The sequence below is a fragment of the Mustela erminea genome, chromosome 21, assembly GCF_009829155.1.
Source record: "Mustela erminea isolate mMusErm1 chromosome 21, mMusErm1.Pri, whole genome shotgun sequence".
Lineage (NCBI taxonomy): Eukaryota > Metazoa > Chordata > Mammalia > Carnivora > Mustelidae > Mustela > Mustela erminea.
The window spans coordinates 5,810,323-5,824,483 of NC_045634.1; the positions used below are offsets into that span (position 1 = coordinate 5,810,323).

Sequence of the window (14,161 nt, forward strand, 5' to 3'; positions counted from 1 at the left end):
AAGAAATGCAAGAAGGGAAACAGAGGCTTGAGCAAGGTAGAATGAATGGGAGAAACACAATACCCACATTGCGTGCATCAAAGCACGCTGAAGGAAGGAGTCATAGGGCCCAAGAGCTGAAAGGGGCCAGTGATCATCTGATTCCAAATCCCACCTGATTCAGGAATCTTCTGCTTGAGAATCATGACCAATGATCAGCCAACCTCTGCTTGCAATTTTCAGAGATATTTTTGGCAGGCGAAGAATTGCAGCACTCAGATCCCTTTCCAAGAAAGGACTTAGCAACCCAGCTTCAAGGAACGTGGTTAGCTGATAACCTCCAGCTGTTAGTGACTTCAGGGTCCGCCTCAGCTTTTCAGTCTTCTCTGGGTCCCAGAGAATGGCTGAGCAAAGCGATAGTATAAAGACCTGACCACTTCTGCCCAAAATGGTACTCCTCTTAGTGGACAATGTTTGCTTTGGAGCTCCTCAGTGGCTTGGCGGAGACTTAGTCAGAACAGCAGTCTGAAGGCTCTCCTGCCCAATCTTGCTTTCTCTCCTGTCCGAGTGTTATACCTCAATAAACCTTAATACATGAAACACGGTTTCATGTTTTTTGTTTTGTTTTGTTTTTTGTTTTTTTTTAGGGCACGAGCTATTCTTCTTCTTCTTCTTTTTTTTAAATTAAGTAAACTTAATTAATGGGGCTCATTAATGGGGCTCGAACTCATGACCTCAAAACTAAGAGTTGCATGCTCTACTGACTGAGCCAGCCAGGTACCCTGGGCATAAGCTATTCTTTACAATACTGTAATGGCAGAAACATGACACTACACATTTGTCAAGACCCATAGAATTTTACAGCATCAAAGTGAACCTTCATGTATAAAAGAAAAATCACTTAGGAGGTCAGGAGATCCCAGGATGGAATGCAGACTGACAAAACAATCCAATTGTATTACAAATATACAAAACACCTTTACTTGAAGGTGTTGAGGGAGGAAAGGTGCTGACCTAAGTAACTTTGGAAATAAGTGGAGTCCGTAAGTCTAACAGCCATCAAATACACAGAAGCACTGTATTCTGGCTGATAAAGTTGTTTCCCACAGAAGCACACATTCATAATTCTAATAACACTATACATGTAAATTGCAATTGAACAATGAAGTAAATTGATGGCAGATGGTGGAAGCCAGGTTTCTTGGTTGAAGTGGGAAGTTACAGGTAAGCAAATGGAGGTCTAGAAAGAGCCATGTGGTAATAGATTAGAGTTAAAGATATCACTATGAATCCATGTTTTTTTCAATATAGATTCAGATGGTTACACATAGAAATATTTATAAATATGTGTATATATCCAAGTTAGTATAGTCACATGTATCTTGCTCTATCAGCCAAGAGGGTGTAAAAACAAAAATCCGTCAGTAGTAACAAACATACATAGTAGTAACAAACATACAAACATACAGAGCTTGATTTTCAATCCCTTTCTCCAATAAAAGGAACCGGGACTACCTGTACTTGGAGAAATGGGTGATTCTAGGACTGGGGCAAGAAATATACAAGATGAGCATCTTATAGTGCCAGAAAGTAAAGAAGTGCTCAAGAAAGAAGCAAACACACCACCAAAACCCACACTGATAGAGGTATAACATAGGGACAAAGAAACCAGCTGGAAGAGCTCCCGATGGCCAAAGCTGGAACAAGCTGAGATATGAAATTAACAAATTAGTGTTGGATTATAACCTGAAGTATGAAATAATTATGCATAAGTTTCTACAATCTAAGTAAATGATTTAACAAATAAATAAATGAAGAGCAAATGTTCCCTAAAGAAAAATTTCTAATAACTTATGTAGGTACTCCAATCTCAATGAGGCAATTCTCAACTTCCACTCCTGAGGCATGGGCAGCACATAGTGACTTCCTTCCAAAGAGTGCCACATGGAAATAGGAAAAAAAAGAGTCACTTTCCTTTTTTTTTTTTTTTTAAAGATTTTATTTATTTATTTGACAGAGAGAGATCACAAGTAGGCAGAGAGAGAGAAAGGGAAGCAGGCTCCCCACTGAGGAGAGAGCCTGATGGGGGCTCGATCCCAGGACCCTGAGATCATGACCCGAGCCGAAGGCAGAGGCTTTAAACCACTGAGCCACCCAGGTGCCTCAAGAGTCACTTTCTAGTGGAAAAATCTGACAAAGACTGCTTCAACCATGTGATCAAGGTAAACACCAGTAGTGGTAAATCACATTGACAGTATGTATTTTTTTTTTTAAGATTTTATTTATTTAGTTGTCAGAGAGAGAGAGAGAGAGAGAGCATGAGTGCATGAGCAGGAGGAGCAGCAAGCAGAGGGAGGAGCAGGCTTCCCGCTGAGGAAGGAGCTGATGGTGGACTCAACCCCAGGACTCTGGGATCATGACCTGAGCTGAAGGAAGACGCTTAACCAACTGAGCCACCCAGGTGTCCCAGACAGTAGGTATCCTTGATTTGATGCAAGGAAACAGTACTTTATTTCTGTGGTCTTCCACCTAAGAATCCACAACCACAGTGTAATAATGAGAACAACATAAAACAAATTCCACCTGAGACATTTTATAAAATATGGGAATAACAGTCCTCAAAACTTTCCGGGTTGTCAAAAACAAGGAAAGTCTGAGAAACTGTCAAACTGAAAGTAACCAAAGGAATTATAACTACTAAATGAAATATGGCACTATGGATGGGTTCCTGGAACAGAAAGTGGACATTAGGTAAAAACTAAAGAAATTAAATAAAGTATGGACTTTATTTAATAATAATAGTACTGGTTCATTAATTGTGACATATGTACCACACAAATATTAAATGTTAATTACAGGGGATTCTGCAAGTGGGTTATAGTAAAGCACTCCATACTATCTTCATAATTTTTCTGTAAATCTAAAACTGTTGTAAAATGAAAAGGTTGTTTTTAAAAACTCTCCCTTATATTGTTAAAACTAACTTTCTTCTATTTAGCTAACGTCTGCCTGCCAAGAGTCCTTACCACCTTGAGTGATGTTTGTTGATCCTCTTCCTAGATCCCTCCTACCCTAGATCTATCTCCATGTGGCTGCCTTTGTTGTCTTTCAGGACCCAACTCAAACATCACCACCTCAGTGAGGGGACTTCTAACTACCCAGTCTGGAAAAGTTATCTCTCAATCCCCACTCCATCCTCTTACCTTGTCTTGGTTTCTTCTGAAATTATTTTTATTTTTACGTATGGTCTTATAACCATCCCCACCCACGAGGCCCAGAATCTCATTATTCTTGCCCACACAATCTTCTCAAGTACCTGGAAAACAGTCTGGAAATACAGTGACCACTCAAAAAGATCTACCAGTTGAATGAACAAATGAAAAAAAATGAACAAATGGGTCTATTTCTTCGACATGAAAGCTCTTTGAACATAGGGACTCGTGTTCCTTCCAAGTTTTCTTTACTTCAAGCTGGAAACCTCTAGATTCTTCACATTTCTCACTTAACATAGGCACCTGGTACCAGATGATGATACAGTAGTAATAAAATTATTTATTTATTTATATAGTGCTTTACTATGCTGTGCACTGTGTTAGCACTTTAAAAGTAGCTTCTCTTGGGGCGCCTGGGTGGTTCAGTGGGTTAAAGCCTCTGCCTTCAGCTCGGGTCATGATCCCGGGGTCCTGGGATCGAGCCCCGCATCGGGCTCTCTGCTTGGTGGAGAGCCTGCTTCAGCCTCTCTCTCTCTCTCTACCTGCCTCTCAGCCTGCTTATGATCTCTGTCAAGTAAATAAATAAAATCTTTAAAAAAAAATAGCTTCTCTTTTATTCACACAAAATTTATGCTCCATAAATCAGGCATTGTTGGATGACTTCTGGAATGTCATTATTCCCCTTAAAAATGGTCCTAGATCTGGACTGTACGATGAAATGCATTCTGGACAAAGGAACTATTACCTTCTCTGATGTCTTTGTCTATCATCATTGACCTGTTTGGGGAACAGGTGTGCCTAAGCAGCAGTGAAGCCATGCTTTTACTGCTGTCCTCTAGCCAGTGCTCATCGCCAGTGGTTATCACATTGTCTGTGATGAGCTAAGGAGCTTGTAGTAGACTATAAACCAACCATATCACTAAGGGCACTGTTCAGTTCAGCTGGTTTGTTTTTCACAGCAAGACCTTCTCAATGTAGGAAGCGGTGTGTTGGTTTCCATTCTGAGACCAGCTCTTCATCTTGTTGTGGACTGCCTCTCTGAGCAGCACTGAAATCAGACACAATTCTCAGCATTGTTTTCTTATTCTGGGTTGTAATAGACTTGATGTCTTGTTCATTCCTGCTGTCAACCAACTTGGAGCAAATGGAACTACTCAGGGCAGAAATCCTACAAAGAATAGTCAAAGATTGCCCAGAGATGGGTAGTTGGTAAAAAGATGTGAGAAGAGAGGAGAGGGTAGCATAGCGGAGAAGCCCTAAGACGGAGTCCGATGACCTCTGTTTTAGTCCCGGATCTCTCATTCGCCAGCTGTGGGTAGGGAAATTCCCCTCTCCGGGTCGCATTTTCTTTATCTATGATGGAAGTAGGTAATTTCTTTCAGTTTTTGTGCTCTAGGTTTTAAATCCTTGAGTCAAACAACTTCCATGTACTAAATGCTCCTAGGCTAAGCCTTTCTACAACTTGCATGTCCCCATCACATCTGCTGATATTTTGTTTCCCACAACGTTTTGCCTGGACGCCACACCCGGCTTCAGAACAGAAATGTCACGGTGATATCCAGCAGCCAGACCCAAAGATAAGGGAATTAGGGTATAGGTATAGGAATGGTTGCTGAAAGGTATCTTCAGCAATATTTGTCTCCCAATGATTGACCAATGCTTTTATCAAGACATAGGGGTATCAATAAATGCATGCCATTAAAATTGTTCTGGAGTTTTCTGGTACTGCATGTAAAGGGCTTGGAAGTTACTACTCTGTCCTAACAGCAAGTGAAAAGCTGAACAGACTGAAAAATCAACAACTCTTCTTGGATCTGTAGGAGAGGGAAGGACATCAGGCAAACCACTGCACCCGAGACTGGAGACATAGACAGGTAAGTACAGAAAGTCATTGCTTACCAGAGCAGAGATTCATAAGCAGAACCACCATGGAAATCATCTGGATATCGACAAATCGATTCTGAAGTTTAAATGGAGATGTGCAAGACCCAGAATGGCCAATATGATTTTGAAGGACAGGAACAAAGCTGTAGGACTGACACTCCCCAACTTCAAGAATGACTATAAATCTGCAATACTCAAGACAGTGTAGTATTGGTGAAAGAATAGACAAATTAATGGAACAGAACAGAGAGCACATATATAGACCCACCTACAAATAGACCCATATACATACAGTCAAAGGAGCAAAGGCAAGACAAGGGAGCAAAGATAGTCTTTTAACAAACGGTGCTGGAAGAACTGGACCTTATACCTTTCCCAAAATTAACTCAAAATGGATCACAGACCTAAATGTAAAATGCAAAACTAGGGGCACCTGGGTGTTTCAGTTGGTTAAGCATCTGACTTCAGCTTAGGTCATGATCCCAGGGTCCTGGGATGGAGCCCCTGGTCAGGCTCTCTGTCCAGTGCGGAGTCTGGTTGTCCCTCTGCCCCTCCACCTGCTTGTTTTCTCTCTCACTCTTACTCACTCTCTTTCTCTCTCTCAAATAAACATAAAATAAAACGTTTTAAACAAAATTGTTTTGAAGGGATCCATCAGCACCTCTGTCTCTCTCTGTAGTAAGCTGAACAATGATCCCAAAGATATCAGGTCCCAACCCTGGAACCTGTAACCGACCTTAATTAGAAAAATGTTATTTTTATTGGCAAAGGTAATTAAGGATATTTAAACAGACAGATTATCTTGGATTATCTGGGTGGGCCCTAAATGCAATCACAGGAGTCCTTATCAAAGGGAGGAAGACTTCACACACAGAAGAACGAACAGGCAATGAGACCATGGAGGCCAATACTGAAGTGATGTGGCCATGATCTAGGAACAGTGGAAGCCACCAGAAGCTGAAGAAGGCGAGGCGCAGATTCTCTCCTACAGCCTTTGGAAGACGGTGGTGGCCCTGTTGACATCTCGATTTCTGCCCAGTGACACTAATTCTGGACTTCTGGTCTCCAGACCGGTGAAAGAATACATTTCTGCTGTTTGAAGCCACTGAATGTGAGGTCATTTGCTATAGCAGCTACAGGGAACTTACACACCATCTTCCTAGATTTCACCTTCCTTTCAGATAGATTTTTCTGTCCATAACAAACAAAGCCACCCATCTGCATCAGTCAGGACCCTCCCCCGCTTGAGAGCTTAATGAAGGGACTGTATACGAAGGACTGAGTATACTTTGAGAGACCTCAAGAGAGGGTCCTCTCACAGAGTTGACCGTGGGGGAGACGCCGGCACCACCCCAGACCTCAATGGTTAGGGGGACAGAGCTGTGGGGGGAGAGAGGGCCGTCTGACAGGAGCCGTGGCCTGCAGTCAGGGGACACAGTCGGCCCACAGCAGAGGAGCATGGGGAATAAGCTCCTCATACCACTCTCTTCCCTTGCTCTGATCTCCTGCCAGTGGCCTCTGGTCCTAAATGCAAGGAAGCCATTTACGTCAGCCTCCTGGACACAGTGAAGAGTGGAGAGTGGATTTATAAGAGCAAGTGGAACTATCTGGCACCCACATAATATCAATTCCTTCTCATGGCTGTCCACATAACAGACTGGCTTTGTGAATCAGAGAGAGAGGCTTTGTGGGACCCCCCAGCATCCTAGCTCCGTGGCTGTGGGCAAGTCCGTACTTCACGAGCCTTCTGTCTCCTCATCTGTAAAATGAAGGATTCAGACTAGGAAGTCTTTAAGATCCCTTTCAACTCTGATGCTTGGGATTCTAGAAGCTGACTAGATGCCTTACCAGGCTGAGGCTGACATGTGTCTAGAGTCCTGACAGCTGTTTACTTACTAAAATAGAAGCAGGCCTCTCTTTTCCATGACGCATCTCTGCATCTGTGCAAGGACGAGCAGTACATGCTGGTCACGGGCTGCTTCAAGGGAAGGAGCAGGCTGTGCTCTCTTAAAATGTGGACATGTCACAGGCATGCTGGAAAAGGGACCGTGAGTGGGCCCCGGACAGCCAATGGCATCATGGGAGGAGGCAGGCAGAAAGGCAAACCACTCACCCAATGGCCGGGACACGGTCAGTGGGTGCGTCTGCTCATTCCTCAAGAAAACTCCAGGGGCCCTCAGCAGCTGGCAGCAGCTGGTACGGCCCTCGGGCTGGCCCGGCCACTCACTGGCAGGCCCAGCAGAGGGGTGGCTGCCAGCAACCACACAGATGGTAATAATTAGCCAGAGAGTCCAACTATGGAAAGTTCCAAGGGTCCAGAAGAGCCCCACACTGAGCAAAGAACATACACCAAGCCTTCCCCTGCCGCCTTGAGACATTTTGTTCTGTAATATGCCTGCCTTTTCAACGACTCCTGTCTGCTTCTGTCTCTTTGCAACCTCTTTTTCAAAATGGAGGGAAGAGAGTATCTTCATGGGCCCTTCAGGCCTGAAAGTGCTGGAGTAAAGTACCCGCCCCTCCGCTCCTCTCCCTATGCCCTGGGTGGCCTGGGATACACAACAGACTTCCTCCCTGCCCCCACCCCCACCCGTCATCATTAATTTGGACGTTCCATAACCCCACATGAGCACTGGTTTATAAGTGTGTCATTTAGGAGTGGGGGCGGGGGTCTGACAAGGACCTCTATCCCTAAATCCTTAAAAACCCTCCCCAAACTGCTGATTCCTAAATTCCGTTGTCATCTTGTTCCCAGCAAAACAGTTGGGATCTCGTAGTATGCACACCCACTCTGGGGAACTGTGTGATTTAAGGTTACTCAGTGAGTTAAGGGCCCCAAGGTCCTACTGGAGATGAGGCAAGAAGAGGAGCGAGCCTGTGAGAAACTGAGAAGGTGGGTGCAAGCGAGGCCACCAGGAAGGACCAAAGGACCCAGAGAGAGGGCCCTGGGCACTGAGGGAGGGTATCACCCACTTCACACCACCCGGTAGAGCTGTCCCAGTTGAGTCGGTGCTAAAAATGTCTTCTGAGAATTCAGTTAAACAGCTTCTTTATCAAGAACAAAAGGGAGGGACGCCTGGGTGGCTCAGCTGGTTGAGCAGCTGCCTTCGGCTCAGGTCGTGATCCCGGCGTCCTGGGATCGAGTCCCACATCGGGCTCCTTGCTCAGCAGGGAGCCTGCTTCTCCCTCTGCCTCTGCCTGCCATTCTGTCTGCCTGTGCTCACTCTCTCCCCCTCTCTCTCTCTGATGGATGAATAAAATCTTTAAAAAAAAAAAAAAAAAGAACAAAAGGGATAAGAAACAGCACAGAGGATCGTAGGGGAAGGGAGGGAAAAGTGAATGGGAAGTCATCAGAGAGGGAGACAAACCATGAGAGACTCTCAACTCTAGGAAGTAAACTGAAGGCTGCTGGAGGGAAAGTAGGTGGGGCAATGGGGTAATTGAGTGATGGGCATAAAGGAGGCCACGTGATATGATGGGCACTGGGTGTTCTATGTAACTGATGAATTACTGAACACTATATCTGAAACTAATGATGTACTATATGTTGGTTAACGGAATTAAAAAAAAAAAAAGCACACAAGAAAAGCTTGCACTGTGGCCCTCAGACCCTCAGAAGCCTTTCCAGTGATGGGGTAGATTACAACAGTGGAATATAATTAGGGGATGCCTGGGGGTGGTCTTCCTCTTCCAAAATGCTTCCCCTATTCATTGCCGCTGCAAAATCTATGTCTCCCACTAGAGCCAAACCTGCATTTCAGTTCATTTATTCGTCGCTTCCCGGTGGTTTGCTAAAAGTCATGCACTGCTCAAAGGGAGTTCTGATGGACAAGAACTAGGATTTATTTTATTTATTTTTTATTTTCTTTTTTAAAAGATTTTATTTATTTATTTAACAGACAGAGATCACAAGCAGGCAGAGAGGCAGGCAGAGGGGGGGGGGGAAAGCAGGCTTCCTGCTGAGCAGAGAGCCCCATGTGGGGCTCAATCCCAGGACCCTGAGATCGTGACCCGAGCCGAAGGCAGAGGCTTTAACCCACTGAGCCACCCAGGAGCCCTATATTTTATTTTATTTTTAAGATTTTATTTATTTATTTGTCAGAGAAGAGAGCACAAGCAGAGGGAGAAGCAGACTCCATGCTGAGCAAGGAGCCCACTGCAAACTCAATCCCAGGACCCTGAGATCATAACGTGAGGGGAGGGCAGACGCTTAACCGACTAAGCCAGCCAGACGTCCCCAAACTAAGATTAATTTTAGACACAGGGTACTGAGGGTATGAGGTGCAGAGCAGGGCTCAGTGGGAGGCCGCAGCTGGGACTTTCTCTCTCTTGACAGAAAGCGACAGAGATCCTTGCAGAAGAGGAGGGAGGAATCCCTGGACACAGGGCCTCTGGGAGAGCATGGAGAGGGGTTAAGACGGCAACCCACTCCGGGTTTCCCCACACCGGGCCCTGCCTGATGGAATGCTTGCTTAGATCCAGGCCCACCACGGCGCTCCCCCCACTCCCCGCCCCAGTATCAGTGCCCTTTGTATATTCGGCCCGCTGTTCTCCAGAGCACCTGAGTGCTGCTCTCAGACCTCATGTTGTGGGGCTTCCACCCCCTCCATCCTCTTCCAAACATGGCATGTTTCAAACAGACAGAAATGGACTAAGTCAGGGAGATCTTCTAGAACCAAACTGTAAGCTTAAAGCACTCACAGGCCAACAAGCCTTGAATTAGTGCCGACCTTAGTGCTTACCAGCCATGTGTGTTTGTGTATATTTCTCCTCCTCTAGACCTTGCATTCCTCATTTGTAAATGGGAGATAATAGGAGTCCTCACTCGATATGCAGTTTTGAGGATTAAACAAATGAGAAAATGCAGATGAAGCACTTAGCAATAAGGCCTGGCTCCTAGTAAGTGCTCAGTAAATGTCAATTATTAATTTATTTCTTTCCTGCTTTTACTTCCAGTAAAGGCTGGCAAACTGATGTGCACAACTTTCAAAATCATTGCAAATTTAATAGAGGCTTAAGCCAGGCTCACAGATTTGTTCTTTGAAAAAGCCACAAAATTCTTTTGTAATTCATGATCTCCCTACTGGTTTTTTTAATCTGCTATATTTAGCTCTTAAATTTTGTATCTCAGCTTGAAATCCTAAAGTCATCCTTCCAAAAATACAAGTGGTTTGGCCAATGGCATTTACTTACTGAAAAAACAAGCAAATTTGTTTTTGAAATAACAACAGGTCTTGGGGTGCCTGGGTGGCTCAGTGGGTTAAAGCCTCTGCCTTCGGCTCAGGTCCTGATCCCAGGGACCTGGGATTGAGCCCCGCATCGAGCTCTCTCTGTCCAGCAGGGAGCCTGCTTCCCTTTCTCTCTCTCTGCCTGCCTCTCTGCCTACTTGTGATCTCTGTCTGTCAAGTAAATAAATAAAATCTTTAAAAAAAAAGAAAGAAAGAAAGAACGAATAACAGGTCAGAGGTGGGACTAATTTCCATAACTTCAAAGACAAATAGATTATACCTCTTTTAATCAAAGGGTCCAATTTGACAAGGGGACCCTAAAGACTAGTTGTTTCAGTTCTACCTCTTTAATCTCTGGGAGTACATCTCAGCTCTTTCTTGGAGGTCCGAAGCTATCTCTCAGGGACCCTGGTCCTTTCTCATTGGGGTCCAGGAACAGCCCTCTACCCCCGAGCTTACAGCTGAAATTGTTAGTGTCCCTTTTATAGTCTTGAACAGCAGTTACTTATTTCCAGATGGCTGCCCAACTACCTAAGGTTAACCCAAGAACCTCTTTTACACGTAATAACATAATTCGCTGAGTGTTCACTATGTGCCAGACACAGCTCTAAATGCTTTCTGTGAACTAAATCATTGTATCGTAATAATATCTCTGTGAGATAGATACTGTTACTATCGTCCCTCTACATGGGATAGCATTGCTTGGGTAATTTGCCTATGATGACTTAGCTAATACGTGGTAGAACTGGGATGTGAACCCAGGGAGTCTGGCTACAGAGCTGCTTTTTCCCAATTAACCATACCGCCTCTGAGAGAAGAAGTGAAGTTTATTGGTGATATCTCTTGAACAAAACTGACTCCACTCTTTCACAGAAGTACCCTTCCTTCCATGGAACATTCTGTCCTGACCCTGTCATTCTGTTCCCTCCAGCCTTTTCTCTGGGGCATCCTTTGCCGAAACTATGAACAAAACACACTTACCACAAATATCCCTCTTACCTCTGTCAAACAGGGCTGCAAAAATATTCGAGGCAGCGTGGTTCAGACTCGGGATGGGGCTCCAATCCCACTGTCAGTAGTAACTGGCCGGGTGCCCTTGAACAAGCCAGTTCGTGTCTCTACCTTTAGGTGCCCTATTAGCAGAGTGGGGGGTGTGCCCAACTGCCTTATAGGGCCTTTGTGGGGGATTACACGAGTTAATCCATGTGATGTGCTTGGCACAGTGCCTGGCTCAATCAGTAAGCTGCTGTCATTCAGGAAGACCCATAACAGCTATTACAATTATTGATCATGCCGTCCGTAACTGCGAGCAGGGTCGAGAAGGGCACCTTCAGAAAAGACTCAGAGAGCAGCCAGGTTGCAACGTAAGCTCTCGGGGGCTCTGCGCCTTGAGGTCCCTGCACGTGAGGAGGGGCTGCCTGAGATGGAAGGGTTCATCTCCACACCTGGCTGGCGGGCTCCACTGGGTGTCCCGGGGCAGGAGATGATTGTGAAGTAGGAGGGAGTGAGAGGGCCAAGTGAGTGCTTAAGCTGGGAAGGTAGAAATCCCGCTGTGAACAAGGCCATTCCAGAAGCAGTCACTTTCACCCCAGACACGTTACTCCAGCTTAGTAGTTTTGAAAACGGTTTTCAAAACTTTCTTTCAACTGGGTACCCCAGCATATGTCAGTAAAGGCAGAGCTGCTTTGCTGGACGTGGGAAGAGGAGGCTCCTGGAGCACTCACACGCTCCTGGTTGAACTCCTCCCCCAAAAGGACCCTGGGTAGCTTCTAACAGCAATGATGTCCTCAGACCACGGTTTGAGAAGCATTTTGTAAGAGAAACGAATACATCTACTACATGAACCTTCCCCTTAGGGAGCCTGGAGTCCAGTGAGCTGGCAGCTACAGTCCTGGACAGGCTGGCATGTAAATTCCTATGTCCCTTGTGGAAGGTGCAAATCCTAGCACGGCACTCTTGTTGGCTCCTACAGAACCTTGAGGCTTTCCAGTTGCACAAGATCTTTCTACATTGATACCACACACTAGAGACGTGGGGAAGAGCTTGTTTGCGTTGTTCAATAGCTTCAGTAAAATAATCTAAAACAACTTACCTCTCACAACACTTCTATGAGGTGGGGTTATTACTATCCCATTTTACAGATGAGGAAGCCGAGGACATTTAACTTGTCCAGAGCCACTCTACCAGGCACTGCTGGACCCAAGATTCAAACTCGCTCTGCCTGGTTTCAGACTATGACTGGGGGGACTTGAGACCGAGGCTACCTCAGGGCCGGTCCCATCTCTGCCATGGACTGGTTGTTTCTCCAACATCAACATCCTCATCTATAAATAACGATGATGACAATGACGCCTACCGCCCTTAGAATGATACCCTGGCACACAGCCAGTGCCCAGCATGAGTGCGTTGCTGTCTTGGGATCACCCACTAGTAAGTTATGACTATTTGCTCAATGCCCCTCTCACTGATCTGGCCTGTGAAGACAACAGTGCAAGGCGATACACGTGTGGCTACGGATCTCTACGTGCGGTACAGATAAGTAAAAGGAGCAGGAGTTCAAGCTAAGGGCGTTTGAAATGCCTCATTTATGACTGTTTCATAAATTTTTGAGTACTCCTTGTACGAAGCCATGCTGAGTTCCCGGTGTCAGTCCAATGTCAGCACGTGCGGTGCCAAGGCCAACTTGCCAGCCACCGACTGCCGGCAGCGCATCCCTAACAAATCCAGCGCCCCATGCAGCCTCCTGGCCAGACGGGCTTCCTCTGCCACTGTCACCTGGGTCTCCAACTGCACCTGGGCTCTGCCCAGAATCGCACAGCACTGGTGCTCCAGGGCCACCGGGGCATGTGCCACATCCGGAGGGCCAACTCCAGAGTGTGCCCCTGGTGGAGGTGGGGAGGGAGGAGGACAGAGCCCCGGGAGCCAGCAGGACATTTGGTCCGGTCCTGGCATTCCCCGCACCTCTCCGTCAGTCTCCCCAGAGCTGAATGTCCCTTGACATTCCAGGGACTCAAAAAGAAAAAACAAAAAATAACACTCCAGAATTCAGGGAACTGTCAGAATTCTGCCACAACACTTTCCATACCAGAACTCAAACAAAACGTGGGCTTCCGGGAGCCCACGAGTTAAAGTTCAGTTTGGAAACAGAGGGAAAAGAAATGTCTGACCTTATGCCTGAGCGTCCACCCACCCACGGCACACAGCCATGGGCAAGAGAACGCCCTCAGCCCAAGGCTTAAAGGACAAGTGCCTCCTTTTGCTCAGTAAATGTCAAACGATCGCCAGAATGTCCAGTCCCCCGTGCCTACCTCTCCCGGAGGGGTCCTCAGGGTCGTTTCCCGAGGCCGTTTGCACCACCTGCTACCGCGGAGCCATCATCCCTCCTTGGGAAGCCGGCGCTGCTCAGGGAGGGGTTCCGCGGAAGGAAGGGGAGGGCAGGCGCTGAGGTCCCCGTGGGAAGGGGATGGTCTTCGAACCAAGCACTTGGTCAGAGGGAAAAGGATGTTTTGTAATTTTTGGCTTGACTTTCCAGAGGCAGAACAGGAAATGTCCACTGGGGCTGGGAGCTCCAGGGAGAAATGTGCCGCGATCTCCCTTAGGAGGAGGACTTCCCTGGTCGCCCCGCCTGGAATTTAAAGCTCCGTCTGAATTCTGGTACCCCTTTCCCCCTTACTCTTTCCCTTAGCACATTTTTTTTTTTCTTAATGGAACGTCAGCTTCGTTCCTGACATGCTGGAAAAATTTTCCTCTGCCTAAACTTGGCTCAGGAACACTCTCTCCTTGTGAGAGAATTTCTCCTGTTACAAAGTTCAGTTTAAAAAAAAAAAAAGAAGAAGAAGAAGGCTATTTGTTTTGCGAACA

The 14,161-nt window shown here is 46.1% G+C and overlaps 1 protein-coding gene across 1 annotated transcript in view; it reads right to left on the minus strand.

Moving 5' to 3' along the window:
* Window positions 1-13,889, minus strand: part of TACC1 (transforming acidic coiled-coil containing protein 1) — a 116,509-nt gene extending 102,620 nt beyond the window's left edge. Inside the window, exon 1 of the mRNA XM_032329009.1 lies at window positions 13,609-13,889. The gene's annotated coding sequence lies outside the window, so the exon portion shown is untranslated. The remainder of the gene's footprint in view (window positions 1-13,608) is intronic.
* Between the last annotated feature and the right edge of the window lie 272 nt (window positions 13,890-14,161).